Source organism: Pristiophorus japonicus, chromosome 23, assembly GCF_044704955.1.
Source record: "Pristiophorus japonicus isolate sPriJap1 chromosome 23, sPriJap1.hap1, whole genome shotgun sequence".
NCBI lineage: Eukaryota > Metazoa > Chordata > Chondrichthyes > Pristiophoridae > Pristiophorus > Pristiophorus japonicus.
The window spans coordinates 32980714-32996819 of record NC_091999.1 but is presented as its reverse complement, the minus strand read 5'-3'; the positions used below and the strand labels follow the sequence as shown (position 1 = coordinate 32996819).

The 16106-nt window shown below is 43.6% G+C and overlaps 3 non-coding genes across 3 annotated transcripts; all 3 read left to right on the top strand.

Moving 5' to 3' along the window:
* The first annotated feature begins 3290 nt into the window (after window positions 1-3290).
* trnal-uaa (transfer RNA leucine (anticodon UAA)) lies at window positions 3291-3373 on the top strand. The gene has a single exon. It is a non-coding gene; the product is annotated as a tRNA-Leu (tRNA).
* Window positions 3374-9835: 6462 nt separating this feature from the next.
* trnal-uaa (transfer RNA leucine (anticodon UAA)) lies at window positions 9836-9918 on the top strand. The gene has a single exon. It is a non-coding gene; the product is annotated as a tRNA-Leu (tRNA).
* A 4508-nt stretch (window positions 9919-14426) lies between these two features.
* Window positions 14427-14510, top strand: trnal-uaa (transfer RNA leucine (anticodon UAA)). Its single transcript has one exon. It is a non-coding gene; the product is annotated as a tRNA-Leu (tRNA).
* The last annotated feature ends 1596 nt before the right edge of the window (window positions 14511-16106 follow it).

Genomic DNA, 16106 nt, shown 5'->3' with positions numbered 1-16106 from the left:
ATATTCATGATACATCCGTTTAAAGAAATCGCAAAAATCAGTCAAATTTGCTACAGAGATTCAGCCTGTCTATCCCTCGAGATGTCGAAGGCATCTGTGCATGCCCGTTGGTGCGTGTAATTTTTTGGTTATGTGTGTGTGTGTCTCTGTGTCTGTCTATCTCTATATATATCTCTGTGTATGTGCAACTGTCTGTGGAAATCATAACCATGAATTTGGTATATCCTGGATCTTATAAAAAAGACTTGGGGAAAATAATACGGTTGTGAACTTTTGTATCGGCTTTGGTTCAGTGGCAGTATCCTCAACTGAATCAGGAGTGTGTGTGTTCAAGTCGCACTCCTGAGACTTGAGCATATCATCTTGGCTAACACTCAAGTGCAGCACTTCAGGAATTTTGCAATGTTAAAGCTGTTGACTTTCGGATGAAATGTTAAATTGAAGCTCCGTCTGTACCCTCGGGTGGATATGAAAGGTCCCAGAGCATTACTCGAAACAGAATAGGAGAATTGCCCCCGTGTCAATATTACTAAAAATGTTCGGAAATGCTCACCAAAAGCCGATGTGCATGCGTTTGTATGTGGGATTGGGGTTGAAGCCCAGTTTGTCACAGAGACACAATCCAAGCTCTCACAGGACCAGGATAGCCGAGTGGTTAAGGCGTTGGCCGTAAAATTCAATATGTTTTTCCGGCGTGGGTTTGTACCCCACTCCTGGTATCTCGTTACTTTAACATGTATTTCCTCCCATTCTGATCAGTAGTGCCCGATTTTCATCGGTTGAATCAACAATTTTCTGCAACTGTGTGAGACTCTGAACCGATAAAGAAATGAAATTGTGAAATGTATCTGTCTCGCTCGGTCTCTGCCTCTCTCTATCTTCAGAGAGCTGTATCTGTGTTTGTATATTTGAGTCTTTGTCTCTCTCAGTCTGACTCACTCTGTCTGTCCCTGTTTCTCCGTTTGTCTCTGTCTCTCAATCTGTCTCTTTCTCACGGTGCCCACGTCTGTTCCAATGGGATTATCTCAGACTCTTTGTCTGACTGTCTCTCTCTTTCCCATCATTTCGGTCTGTCCATGTCTTTGCCTGTCTCTGTTAGTCCGTGCCTCTAACCTGAGAAGTATTTCCATCATTTTCTGTTTTAGTCTCTATCTCTATATCTCTATCTGTCTCTCACCTTGTCACTGTCTTTATCATTGTCTTTATCTCACTCTTTCCCTCTCTCTCTTAATAGATCACACACATTCATCTCGATATATGTATGTGTTTGATTCTTTTGCTCACTCAGTCTGCCTCTCCTTCTCAGTCTCACACTTTCTGTTTCTCATTGTCTCTATCTCGCTGTCTGTCTCTCCCTGGTTGTCGGTTTGTCTCTGTCTCTCAATGTGTCTGTCGACTTCTCATGGTGTCCAGCTCTGTTCACAGCTCGATTCCTGCTCTGATAGAACTCATGCTCGTTAGTATCGTGGTAAGTATCCCCGCCTGTTCTGCCGGAGACCGTGGTTCTACTTCCCTACGCGGTGGCAGCTTTTACAAAATGTAGAATTGTACTTCTGTTTCTTGGTGTTGATTCATATTAAAAAGTTCCAGAGTGATACAGACCCAGTACAAATACAGGAAGAGAAGATTGCCTCTTCCAGATATTTAGCAAACGGAGACTTTTTCCGGATTCTGCGGCCGTCTGCTGGACAGAGATGGATGACTGAGTTTTATCTGAGTAACATTTAATGATGCAGCGAGCCAGTAGTCGTGGCCGAGTGGGTAAGACAATAGACAAAAAATCCATCAGGGGTTCTCTGCGCAGGTTTGAACTCTGCCGACTATGTTTCTCAGCATATTTCATTCTGTTTCACAATTTAACCACGTTACTGCAAAACTGATTCTGAGATAGATGAAGCAACATCTTTCGACGCAGCCGCTGTTTTCTTTCTTTCATTAATCTGCAGTATTCACGATACATACGGATAGAAACACGCAAAAACCAGCCACAGAAGCGACAGTCACACTGCCTGTCTATCCATCTATTTGTCTAAGGCAACCTGTGTATATCTTGATCTGGGTGTCATTGCACATCAGTCATTGAAAGTTGCATGCAGGTGCAGCAGGCGGTGAAGAAGGCAAATGGCATGTTTGCCTTAATGGCTAGGGGATTTGAGTATAGGAGCAGGGAGGTCTTACTGCAGTTGTACAGGGCCTTGTTGAGGCCACACCTGGAATATTGTGTTCAGTTTTGTTCCGCGAATCTGAGGAAGGACATCCTTGCTATTGAGGGAGTACAGCGAAGGTTCACCAGCATGATTCCCGGGATGGCAGGATTGACATATGAGAAGAGACTGGATCAACTGGGCTGGTATCCACTGGAGTTTAGAAGAATGAGAGGTGAACTCACAGAAACATATAAAATTCTGACGAGATTGGACAGCTTAGAGGGTGAAAGAATGTTCTCGTTGCTAGGGAGGATGAGAACAAGGATTACAGTCTAAGAGTAAGGGGTAAGCCATCTAGGACCGAGATAAGGTGAAACTTCTTCACTCAGAGAGTGGTTAACCTGTGAAATTTTCTACCGCAGAAAGTCGTTGAGGCCAGTTCGTTGGAAAAATTCAAAAGGCAGTTAGATATGGCCCTTACGGCTAAAGCGATCAAGGGGTCTGGAAAGAAAGCAGGAAAGGTGTACTGACGTTGAATGATGAGCCATGATCGAAGGGCCGAATGGCATATTCCTGCACTTAATTTCTCTGTCACTTTCTTTCTATGTTGATGCGTGTAAAGTTTTGGTTATTGTGTGTGCGTGTGTCTGTGTATGTCTATCTGTATATATGTCTCTGTGTATGTGCAACTGTCTGTGGAAATCATCACCATGAATTTGGTATGTCCTGGAACTTTTAAAAAAACTTGGGGAAAATAATATGGTTGTAAACTTTGGTATCGGTTTTGGTACAGTGGCTCCATTCTCGACTGCATCAGGAGGTTGTGTGTGTAAGTCCCACTCCTGAGACTTGAACACATCATCTTGGATGACACTCAAATGCAGTATTTGGGGAATGTTGCATTGTTGAAGCTGTTGACCATCGGCTGAAATTTTAAATTGAAGCTCCATCTGCACCCTCGTGTGGATGTGAAAATTCCCAGAGCCTTAGTCGAAAAAGAATCGGAGAGCTGGGCTCGTGTCAATATTACGAAAAATGTTCGTAAATGCTCCCTGAAATCCAATGTCTCTGTGTGTCGCTGTGGGGGTGGAGCTGAAGCCCAGATTCTCACAGAAGCAGTGTCCAACCACTGACCGGATCAGGACCAGGATGACCGAGTGGTAAAGGCGTTGGACTTAAAATGTAATGGGTTTATTGCCCCGTGGGTTCAAACCCCACTCCTGGTAATTCCTTAATTAAACAGAGTTTTTTCCCATACGGCTCAGTGATACCCGATTTTCATCTGCTGAATCTCCAATTTTCTGTAACTCTGCAACTCTGTGACACTCTGAGCCGATAATGAAATGAAATTGTGAAATGTATCTGTGTCGCTCTCTCTCTTTAGAGAGCTGTGTTTATGTTTGTGTATTTGAGTCTTTGTCTCTCTCAGTCTACCTCTCTGACCCACTCTGTCTGTCCCTGTTTCTCTGTTTGTCTCTGTCTCTCAATCTGTCTCTTTCTCACGGTGTCTAGTTCTGTTGCAGTGGGATTCTCTCAGACTCTCTGTCTGACTGTCTCTCTCTGTCCCATTATCTCTGTCTGTCCATGTCTTTGCCTGTCTCTGTTAGTCCCTGTCTCTAACCTGATAAGTATTTCCATTATTTTCTGTTTTTGTCTCTATGTCTCTCTCTATCTATCTGTCTTTCTCTCTATCTGTCGCCCTCTTTGTCTTTCTCTTTGTCCCTGTCCTTTTCTCTGTTTCTCAATGTGTCTGTCACTTTCTCACGGTGTCCAGTTCTGTTCGAATAGGATTGTCTCAGTCTCTCTGTCTGACTGTCTCACTCTTTCCCATCATCTCTGTCTGTCTATGTTTCTGCCTATCTGTCTCTCTTTGCCTGTCGCTGGTAATTCCTGTCTCTAACCTGCTGAGAATTTCCATCATTTTCTGTTTATATATTTGCCTCAGTCTCGATCTGTCGCTCTCTCTCTATCTGTCTCTCTCCTTGTCACTGTCTTTATCACTGTCTTTCTTTCACTCTTTCCCTCTCTCTCTTTATTGATCACACACACACATCTCTGTATATGTAGGTGTTTGAGTCTTTTTCTCAGAGTCTGCCTGACTTTTCAGTCTCACCCTTTCTGTCTCTCGTTGTCTCTCTCTCTCGCTATCTGTCTCTCCCTGTTTGTCTCTGTCTCTCAATGTGTCTGCAGACTTCTGTTCACAGCTCGATAACTGCTCTGACACAACCTGTATCCTCGTCCGTATAGTGGTGAGTATCCCCGTCTGTTACGTGGGAGAACTGGATTTAATTCCCCAACAGAAAAGCAGCTTTTTCAAAATGTCGAATTTTACTCCTGTTTCTTGGTATAGATTCATGTTAAAAAGTTTCAGAGCAATATAGAACAGTAAAGATACAGCAAGAGGAGATTGCCTCTACCAGGTTTTTTGCAAACGGAGACTTTTTCAGGATTCTGTGGCCGTCTGCTGCACAGAGATGGATGACTGAGTTTTTTCTGAGTAATATTTAAAGTGCCAGAGACGCAGTAGTTGTGGCCGAGTGGTTAACGCGATGGTTGAGAAATCCTTTGGGTATTCCCCGCGCTGGAACGAATCCTGCCGGCTACGATTCTCAGCATTTTTCATTCCATTTTACAATTTAACCAGGTTTTTGCAAAACGGATCCTGAGAAATGCAGAAGAACGTTCCACCCCTTTCAACACTGACATCTATTTCTCATTGTTATGCAATATCTCAATATCTGCAATATTCAAGATACATACGGATAGAAAAACGCAATAATCAGCCAAAGTAGCGACAGTGATTCAGCCTGTCTATCCCTCTATATGTATAAGGCATCTGTGCAAATCCGTTGGTGCATGTATATTTTTGGTTATGTGTGTGTCTGTGTCTCTGTGTCTGTCTATCTGTATCTATGTCTCTGTGTATGTGCAACTGTCTGTGGAAATCATCACCATGAATTTGGTATGTTCTGGAACTTTTAAAAAAGACTTGGGGAAAATAATACGGTTGTGAACTTTGGTATCGGCTTTGGTTCAGTGGCAGCATCCTTGACTGAAAAACGCAAAAGCCAGCCAAAGTAGCGACAGTGACCCTGCCTGTCTATCCATCTATTTGTCTAAGGCAACCTATGTATATCTTGATCTGGGTGTCATGGTACATCAGTCATTGATTGTTGGTATGCAGGTGCAGAAGGCGGTAAAGAAGGCAAATGGCATGTTCGCCTTCATAGCGAGGGGATTTGAGTATAGGAGCAGGGAGGTCTTACTGCAATTGTACAGGGCCTTGGTGAGGCCACATCTTAAATATTGTGTTCAGTTTTGGTCTCCAAATCTGAGGAAAGACGTCCTTGCTATTGAGGGAACACAGCGAAGGTTCACCAGCATGATTCCCGGAATGGCAGGACTGACATACGAGGAGAGACTGGATCAACTGGGCTGGTATCCACTGGAGTTTAGAAGAATGAGAGGGGATCTCATAGAAACATATAAAATTCTGACGAGATTGGACAGCTTCGAGGCTGGAAGAATGTTCCCGTTGCTCTGGTGTTCGAGACCAAGGATCATAGTCTAAGAATAAGGTGTAAGCCATTTAGGACCGAGATGAGGAGAAACTTCTTCACTCAGAGAGTGGTTAACCTGTGAAATTTTCTACCGCAGAACGTCGTTGAGGCCAGTTCGTTAGATATATTCAAAGGGGCACTTACGGCTAAAGGGATCAAGGGATATGGAGAGAAAGCAGGAAAGGGGTACTGAGATTGAATGATGAGCCATGATCTTATTGAATGGTGGTGCAGGCTCGAAGGACCGAATGGCATATTCCTGCACAAAATGTCTATGTTTCTATGTTTCTATGTTGATGCGTGTATATCTTTGGTTATTGTATGTGCGTGTGTCTGTGTTGTCGACATGTATGTATATTTCTGTGTATGTGCAACTCTCTATGGAAATCATCACCATGAGTTTGAAACGTCCTGGAACTTTTTAACAAACTTGGGGAAAATAATACGGTTGTGACCTTTGATATCGGTTTTGGTTCAGTGGCTCCTTTCTCGACTGAATCAGGAGGTTGTGTGTGTAAGTCCCACTCCTGAGACTAGAACACATCATCTTGCCTGACACTCAAATGCAGTACTTGGGGAATGTTGCATTGTTGACGCTGTTGACCATCGGCTGAAATTTTACATTGAAGCTCCATTTGCACACTCGGGTGGATGTGAAAGTTCCCAGAGCCTTAGTCTAAAAAGAATAGGAGAGTTACGCCCGTGTCAATATTAAGAAATATGTTCGTAAATGCTCCCTGAAATCCGATGTGTCTGTGTGTCGCTGTGGGTGTGGAGCTGAAGCCCAGATTCTCACAGGCAGATTCCAACCTCTGACAGGATCAGGATCAGGAAGGCCGAGCGGTAAAGGCGTTGGATTTAAGATGTAATGGGTTTATACCCGCGTGGGTTTGAACCACAGTCCTGGTAATTCCTTAATTAAACGTAGATTTTTCCCATCCTGCTCAGTGATACACGATTCTCAACTGCTGAATCTGCAATTTTCTGTAACGATATGACACTCTGAGCCGATAATGAAATGAAATTGTGAAATATATCTGTGTCGCTCGGTCTCTGCCGCTCTCTCTCTTTCGAGAGCTGTGTTTGTGTCTGTGTGTTTGATTCTTTGTCTCTCTCAGTCTGCCTCTCTCTGACACTCTCTTTCTGACTTTCTCTCTCTGTCCCATTATCTCTGTCTGTCCATGTCTTTGCCTGTCTCTGTTAGTCCCTGACTCTAACCTGATAAGTATTTCCATTATTTTCTGTTTTTGTCTCTATGTCTCTCTCTCTCTATCTGTCTTTCTCTCTATCTGTCTCCCTCTTTGTCTCTCTCTTTGTCCCTGTCCTTTTCTCTGTCACTGCATCGCTAATTGCCTCCCTCTCTTTATGGAGCACGCAAATACATCTCTGTGTATGTATGTGTTTGAGTCTTTTTCACATTCAGTCTGATCCTCTCTTTCAGACTCAAACTTTATGTCTCTCTTTGTCTCTATCTCACTGTCTGTCTCTCCCTGTTTCCCTGTTTGTCTTTGGTTCTCAATGTGTCTGTCTCTTTCTCACCGTGTCCAGTTCTGTTCGAATGGGATTCTCTCAGTCTCTCTGTCTGACTGTCTCACTCTTTCCCATCATCTCTGTCTCTCTATGTTTCTGCCTGTCTGTCTCTCCTTGCCTGTCGCTGGTAGTTCCTGTCTCTAACCTGCTGAGTATTTCCATCATTTTCTGTTTATATCTTTGCCTCTTTCTCTATCTGTCGCTCTCTCTCTATCTGTCTCTCACCTTGTCACTGTCTTTATCACTGTCTTTCTCTCACTCTTTCCCTCTCTTTTAATAGATCACACTTACACATCTCTGTATATGTAGGTGTTTGAGTCTTTTTCTCGCTGTCTCTGACTGACTTTTCAGTCTCACCCTTTCTGTCTCTCGTTGTCTCTCTCTCGCTGTCTGTCTATCCCTGTTTGTCGGTTTGTGCCTGTCGATCAATGTGTCTGTCGACTTCTATTCACAGCTTGATTACTGCACTGGCGCCACCCATTCCCTCGTTTGTATAGTGGTAATTATGCTTTCCCTGTTACACGGGAGAACCGGGTTCAATTTCCTGACGGAAAAGCAGTTTTTTCAAAATGTCGAATTGTTCTTCTGTTTCTTGGTATAGATTCATATTAAAAAGTTCCAGAGCAATATAGAACAATAAAAATACAGCAAGAGGAGATTGCCTCTTCCAGATTTTTTGCAACGGAGACTTTTTCAGGATTTTGTGGCCGTCTGCTGCACAGAGATGGATGACTGAGTTTTTTCTGAGCAACATTTAAAGTGCCAGAGACGCAGTAGTTTTGCTGAGTGGTTACAGCGATGGTCTGGAAATCCTTTGGGTTTTCTGCGCATTGGTTCGAACCCTGCCGACTACAATTCACCGCATTTTTCATTCCATTTAAAATTTAACCAGGTTTTTGCAAAATGGATCCTGAGATAGGCGGAATAATGTCCCACACATTTCAACACTGACATCTATTTTTTATTTTTATTAAACTGCAATATTCATGATACATACGGATAGAAAAACACAAAAATCTGCCAAATTAGCGACAGTGATTCAGCCTGTCTATCCCTCTGTATGTCGAAGGCATGTCTGTTGGTGCGAGTATATTTTTGGTTATGTGTGTGTGTCTCTGCGTCTGTCGTTCTGTATATATGTCTCTGTGTATGTGCAACTGTCTGTGCAAATCATCACCATGAATTTGGTATGTGCTGAAACTTTTTAAAAAGTCTTGGGGAAAATAATACGGTTGTGAACTTTGGTATCGGCTTTGGTTCAGTGGCAGTATCCTCGACCGAAAAACGCAAAAGACAGCCAAAGTTGCAACAGTGACCCTGCCTGTCTATCCATCTATTTGTCTAAGGCAATCTTTGTATATCTTGATCTGGGTGCCATGGTACATCAGTCATTGATTGTTGGTATGCAGGTGCAGCAGATGGTGAAGAAGGCAAATGGGATATTCCCCTTCATAGCTAGGGGATTTGAGTATAGGAGCAGGGAGATCTTACTGCATTTGAAAAGGGCCTCCGTGAGGCCACACCTGGAATACTGTGTTCAGTTTTGGTCTCCGAATCTGAGGAAGGACGTCCTTGATATTGAGGGAGTACAGCGCAAGTTCACCAGCATGATTCCCGGGATGGCAGGACTGACATATGAGGACAGACTGGATGAACTGGGCTGGTATCCACTGGAGTTTAGCAGAATGAGAGGAGACCAGAAGAGACATGAAAAATTACGACGAAATTGGACAGCTTAGAGGCTGGAAGAATGTTCTCGCTGCTGGGGAGTTCGAGACCAAGGATCACAGTCTAAGAGTAAGGGGTAAGCCATTTAGAAACCGAGATGAAGAGAAACGTCTTCACTCAGAGAGTGGATAACCTCTGAAATTTTCCACTGCAGAAAGTCGTTGTGGCCAGTTCATTAGATATATTCAAAAGGGAGTTAGATATTGCCCTTACGGCTAAAGGGATGAAGGGGTATAAAGAGGAAGCAGGAAAGGGGTACTGAGGTTGAATGATCAGCCATGATGTTATTGAATGGTAGTGCAGGCTCGAAGGACCGAATGGCATATTCCTGCACCTAATTTCTATGTTTCTATGGTGATGCGTGTATATTTTTGGTTATTGTGTGTGCGTGTGTCTGTGTATCTCTCTGTATGTCTGTCTCTGTGTATGTCCAACTGTCTGTGGAAATCATCACCATGAATTTGGTACGTCCTGGAACTTTTTAAAAAACTTGGGGAAAATAATACAGTTGTGAACGTTGGTATCGGTTTTGGTTCAGTGGCTCCATTCTCGACTGAATCAGGAGGTTGTGTGTGGAAGTCCCACTCCTGAGACTTGAACCCATAATCTTGGCTGACACTCAAATGCAGTACTTGGGGAATGTTGCGTTCTTGAAGCTGTTGACCATCAGCTGAAATTTTAAATTGAAGCTCCATCTGCACCCTCGGGTGGATGTGCAAGTTCCCCGAGCCTTAGTCGAAAAATAATAGGAGAGTTGCGCCCGTGTCAATATAACGAAAAATGTTTGTAAATGCTCCCTGAAATCCGATATGTCTGGAGCTGAAGCCCAGATTTTCGCAGAGGCAGAGTCCAACCTCTGACAGGATCAGGGCCAGGATGGCCGAGTGGGAAAAGCTTTAGACTTAAAATCTAATGGGTTTATACCCGCGTGGGTTCGAACCCCACTCCTGGTAATTCCTTAATTAAAGAGATATTTTTCCCATCCTGCTCAGTGATACCCGATTTTCATCTGCTGAATCTCTAGTTTTCTGTAACAATGTGACACTCTGAGCAGATAATGAAATGAAATTGTGACATGTCTCTGCCGCTCTCTCTCTTTCGAGAGCTGTGCATGTGTTTGTGTGTTTGAGTCTTTGTCTCTCTCTGACCCACTCTGTCTGTCGCTGTCTCTCAATCTGTCTCTTTCTCACGGTGTCTGGTACTGTTGCAATGGGATTCTCTCAGACTCTCTGTCTGACTGTTTCTCTCTTTCCCATTATCTCTGTCTGTCCATGTCTTTGCCTGTCTCTGTTAGTCCCTGTCTCTAACCTGATAAGTATTTCCATTATTTTCTGTGTTGTCTCTATGTCTCTCTCTCTCTATCTGTCTTTCTCTCTATCTGTCGCCCTCTTTTTCTCTCTCTTTGTCCCTGTCCTTTTCTCTGTCATTCCATCACTATTTGCCCCCCCTCTCATTTTGGAGCACGCAAATACATCTCTGTGTATGTATGTGTTTGAGTCGTTTTCTCATTCAGTCTGATCCTCCCTTTCAGTCTCAAACTTTCTGTCTCTCTTTGTCTCTATCTCACTGTCTGTCTCTCCCTGTTTCCCTGTTTGTCTCTGGTTCTGAATCTGTCTGTCTCTTTCTCACGGTGTCCAGTTCTGTTCGAAAGGGATTCACTCAGTCTCTCTGTCTGACTGTCTCACTCTTTCTCATCATCTCTGTCTGTCTATGTTTCTGCCGATCTCTTTCTCTTTGCCTGTCGCTGGTCGTTGCTACCTCTAACCTGCTGAGTATTTCCATCATTTTCTGTTTATATCTGTCTCTCTCTCTATCTGTCTCTCTCCTTGTCCCTTTCTTTCTCTCACTCTTTCCCTCTCTCTCTTTATAGATCACACACACACATCTCTGTATATGTAGGTGTTTGAGTCTTTTTCTCACTGTGTCTGCCTCACTTTTCAGTCTCACCCTTTCTGTCTCGCGTTGTCTCTCTCTCTCGCTGTCTGTCTATCCCTGTTTGTCGGTTTGTCTCTGTCGATCAATGTGTCTGTCGACTTCTGTTCATAGCTCGATTACTGCTCTAACGAAACCCGTACCCTCGTCCCTATAGTGGTGATTATCCCCGCTTGTTATGTGGGAGAAGCGGGTTCCATTTCCCGACGTCGCAGCAGTTTTTTCAAAATGTCGAATTTTCCTTCTGTTTCTTGGTTTCGATTTTATTAAAAAGTTCCAGAGCAATATAGAACAGTAAAAATACAGCAAGAGGAGATTGCCTCTTCCAGGTTTTTATGCAAACGGAGACTTTTTCAGGATTCTGTTGCCGTGTGCTGCACAGAGATGGACGACTGAGTTTTTTCTGAGTAACATTTAAAGTGCCAGAGACGCAGTAATTGTGGCCGAGTGGTTAAAGCGATGGACTAGAAATATTTTGGGTTTTCTGCGCGGAGGTTCGAATCCTGCCGACTACAATTCTCAGCACTTTTCTTTACAATTTAACCAGGTTTTGGCAAAACTGATCTTGAGATAGATGGAATAACGTCCCACACCTTTCAACACTGACATTTTTTTCACATTTCTATTAGTCTGCAATATTCACGATACATACGGATAGAAAAATGCAAAAATCAGCCAAAGTAGTGACTCAGCCTGTCTATCCCTCGATATGTCTAAGTCATCTGTGCATGTCCGTTGGTGCCTGTATATTTTTGGTTATGTGTGTGTGTGTGTGAGTGTGTGTGTGTGTGTCTGTGTCTGTCTATCAGTATATATGTCTCTGTGTATGTGCAACTGTCTGTGGAAATCATCACCATGAATTTGGTATGTCCTGGAACTTTTTCAAAAGACTTGGAGAAAATAATACGTTTGCGAACTTTTGCATTGGCTTTGGTTCAGTGGCAGCATTCTCGACGGACAAATGCAAAGGCCAGCCAAAGCAGCGACAGTGACCCTGCCTGTCTATCCGTCTATTTGTCTAAGGCACTCTGTGTACATCTTGATCTGGGTGTCATGCTACATCTTTCATTGAAAGTGGGCATGCAAGCGCAACAGGCGGTGAAGAAGGCAAATGGCATGTTCGCCTTCATAGCTAGGTGCTTTGAATTTAGGAGCAGGAAAGTCTTCCTGCAGTTGTACAGGGCCTTGGTGAAGCCACACGTTAAATATTTTGTTAGTTTTGGTCTCCAAATCTGAGGAAGGATGTCCTTGCTATTGATGGAGAACAGCGAAGGTTCACCAGCTTGATTCCAGGGATAGCAGGATTGACATATGAGGATAGACTGGATCAGCTCTGCTCGTATCCATTGGAGTTTAGAAGAATGAGAGGGGATCTGATAGAAACATATAAAATTCTGACGAGATTGGACAAGTGAGAGGCAGGAAGAATGTTTCTGTTGCTGGGGAGTTCGAGAACCAGGGGTCACAGTCTAAGAATAAGGGGTAAGCCATTGAGGACCAAGATGAGGAGAAAGAGCTTAATTCAGAGAGTGGTTAACCTGTGGAATTATCTACCGCAGAAAGTTGTTGAAGCCAGTTCATTAGATATATTGAAGAGGGAGTCAGATATGGCCCTTACAGCTCAAGGGATATGGAGGGAAAGGAGGATATAGGTACTGAGGTTGAATGATCTGCCATGATCTTATTGAATGGTGGTGCAGGCTCGAAGGGCCAACGGCCTACTCCTGCAACTAATTTCTATGTTTCTATGTTGATGCGTGTATATTTTTGGTTATTTTATGTGTGTGTGTGTCTGTCTATGTCTATCTGTATGTATGTCTCTGTGTCTGTGCAACTGTCTATGGAAATCATCACCAAGAATTTGGTATGTCCTGGAACTTTTTAAAAACTTGGGGAAAATAATACGCTTGTGATCTTTGGTATCGGCTTTGTTTCAGTGGCTCCATTCAAAAGGTCGTGTGTGTAAGTCCCTCTCCTGAGACTTGAGCGCATCATCTTGGCTGACACTCAAATGCAGTACTTAGGGAATTTTGCATTGTTGAGGCTGTTGACCATCGGATGAAATGTAAAATTGAAGCTCCGCCTGCACCCTCGGATGTATGTGAAAGGTCCCAGAGCATTACTAGAAAAAGAATAGGAGAGTTGCCCTCGTGTCAATATCACTAAAAATGTTCGAATATCCTCGCTGAAACCCTCTGTGTGTGTGTGTGTCTGTGGGGGTGGCGCTGAAGCCCAAATTCTGACAGAGACAAAGCCCGTTTCTGCCAGGCCCAGGATGGCTGAGTGGTTAATGTGTTGGACTTAAAATCCAATGGAATTATAACTGCGCGGGTTCGAACCCCACAACTATTTGCCTCCCTCTCTTTATGGAGCACACAAACACATCTCTGTATATGTACGTGTATGAGCCATTCTGTTATTCAGTCTGACCTTCCATCTCAGTCTCAAAGTCTCTGTTTCTCTTTGTCTCTATCTCACAGTCTGTCTCTCCCCGTTTCCCTGTTTCTCAACTTATCTGCCTCTTTCTCACGATGTCCAGTTCTGTTCCAATGGGATTCTCTCAGTCTTTCTGTCTGACTGTCGCTCTCATTCCCAACCTCTCTGTCTGTCCATGTCTCTACCTGTCTCTCTCTTTGCCTGTCTCTGTTAGTTCCTGTCTCTAACCTGCTGAGTATTTTCATCATTTTCTGTTTATATCTCTGCCTATCTCTCGATCTGTCACTCACTCTTTCTCTGTCTCTCTCTTTGTCACTGTCTTTGTCACTGTCTTTCTCTCACTCTTTCCCTCTCTCTCTTTAAAGAGCACATACACACGCATCTCTGTATATGTATGTGTTTGAGTCTTTTTCTCACTCAGTCTGCCTCTCCTTCTCAGTCTCATACTTTCTGTCTCACTTTGTCTCTATCTCGCTGTCTGTCTCTCCCTGTTTGTCGGTTTGTCTCTGTCTCTCAATGTGCCTGTCGACTTCTCATGTTGTCCAGTTCTGTTCACAGCTCGATTCCTGCTTTGACAAAACAAATGACCGTCAGTTCCTCGTTAGTGTCGTAGTAAGTATCCCTTCCTGTCACTCGTGAGGTCGGGGTTCAATGCCCTGATGAAGGTGGAGCTTTTTCAAAATGTTGAATATTGCTTCAAATGTCCTGGAACTTTATGAAAAGACTTGGGGAAAGTAATACGGATGTGAGATTTGGTTCAGTGGCAGCATTCTCGGCTGAATCAGGAGGTTGTGTGTGTCAGTCCTTCCCCTGAGACTTGAGCATTTAATCTTGGCTGACACTCAAATACAGTACTTGGGCAATTTTGCATTGTTGAAGCTGTTGACTTTCGGATGAAATATTAAATTGAAGCTCCGTCTGCACCCTTGGGTGGATGTGAAAGTTCCCAGAGCATTACTCGAAAAAGAATAGGAGAGTTGCCCCTGTGTCAATATTGCTGTAAATATTTGAAAATGCTCATTGAAAACCTCTGTCTGTGAGAGTGGAGCTGCAGCCCATATTCTCACAGAGACAAAATCCAAATACTGACAAAACCAGGATGGCCGAGTGGTTTAGGCGTTGGACGTAAAATCCAATGGGTGTGTAACTGTGTGGGTTCGATACCCCACTCTTGGTAAATCTTTAAATTGAAACCGATTTCCTCCCATTCTGCTCAGTAATACGCAAATGTATTCTGTTGAATCTGTACATGTCGATGACTTTATAACATTCTCAACTGACAAAGAAATGGGATTATGCAATGTTTCTGTGCCTCTCACTCTCTGTTTTAAGAGAGCTCTTCATGTGTTTGTGTTTGAGTCTGACTCACTCTGTCTGAGGAATTACGAGCTGAATTTAGGGAGCCTGGAGCTAAATTAACAAATAGGACCTCAAAGGTAGCAATTGCAGGATAGCTGCCACTGACACCTGCTCGTCAGAGTAGGAATCGCAGGATAGCTCAGATGAATGTGTGGTGCAGAATGGAGTGATTCAATTTCCTGGGACATTGGAAACGGTTCAGGGGGAGCTGGGACCAGTGCAAACCAGACGCTCTGCACCTGGGCAGAACCAATGTCCACGGGGGAGAGTTTGCTTGTGTTGTTGGGGAGGGGTTAAACGAATATGGCAGTTGGATGGGAACCTATGCAGGGAGACAGGGGGAAGTATAATGGATGCTGAAAAGTAAATGTGGAGGGCAGAGAAACCCAAGGCAAAAATCAAAAAGGGCCACATTGAAGCCAAATTATAAAGAGACAAGGTTTGGTAAGATAACAAGCCTGAAGGCACTGTGCCTCAATGCGAGGAGTATTCGTAATAAGGTGGACAAATTAACTGCACAGGCAGCAATTAATGAATATGATGTAATTTGCATCACGGAGAAATGGCTCCAGGGTGACGAAGGCTGGGAACGCAACATCCAGGGATATTCACCAATCAGGAAGGATAGACAGAAAGGAAAAGCAGGTGGGGTGGCATTGCTGGTTGAAGAGTAAATTAACGCAATAGTAAGGAAGGACATTCGCGTGGATTTTGTGTGGGTGGAGCTGCGGAATATCAAAGGGAAGAGAACGCTAGTGGGAGTTGTGTATCACCAAACAATAGTAGTGAGTTTGGGGACAGCATCAAACAAGAAAGCAGGGATGTGTGCAATATAGGTACAGAAGTTTATTGGGCGACTTTAATCTACATATAGTTTGGACTAACCACACTGGTAGCAATACTGTGGAGGAGGATTTGCTGGAGTGTATACGGGATGTTTTACTTGACCAATATGTTGAGGAACCATCTGGAGGACTGGCCATCCTAGACTGGTTGATGTGTAATGAGAAAGCACTAATTAGCAATCTTGTTGTGCGAGGCCCCTTGGGGAAGAGTAACCATAATAAGGTAGAATTCTTTGTTAAGGTGGAGAGTGAAACAATTAATTCTGAGACTGCGGTCCTGAACTTAAGGAAAGGTAACTTCGATGGTATGAGACATGAATTGGCTAGAATAGACTGGGAAATGATGCTTAAAAGGGTTGAGGCCGATAGGCAATGGAAAACATTTAAAATCACATGGATGAACTTCAACAATTGGAAATCCCTGTCTGGAGTAAAAAAATAAAACGGGCAAGGTGGCTCAACCGTGGCTAACAAGGGAAATAAAGAATAGTGTTAAATCCAAGGAAGAGGCATATACATTGGTCATAAAAAGCATCAACCTGAGGACGGGGAGAAATTGAGAATTCAGC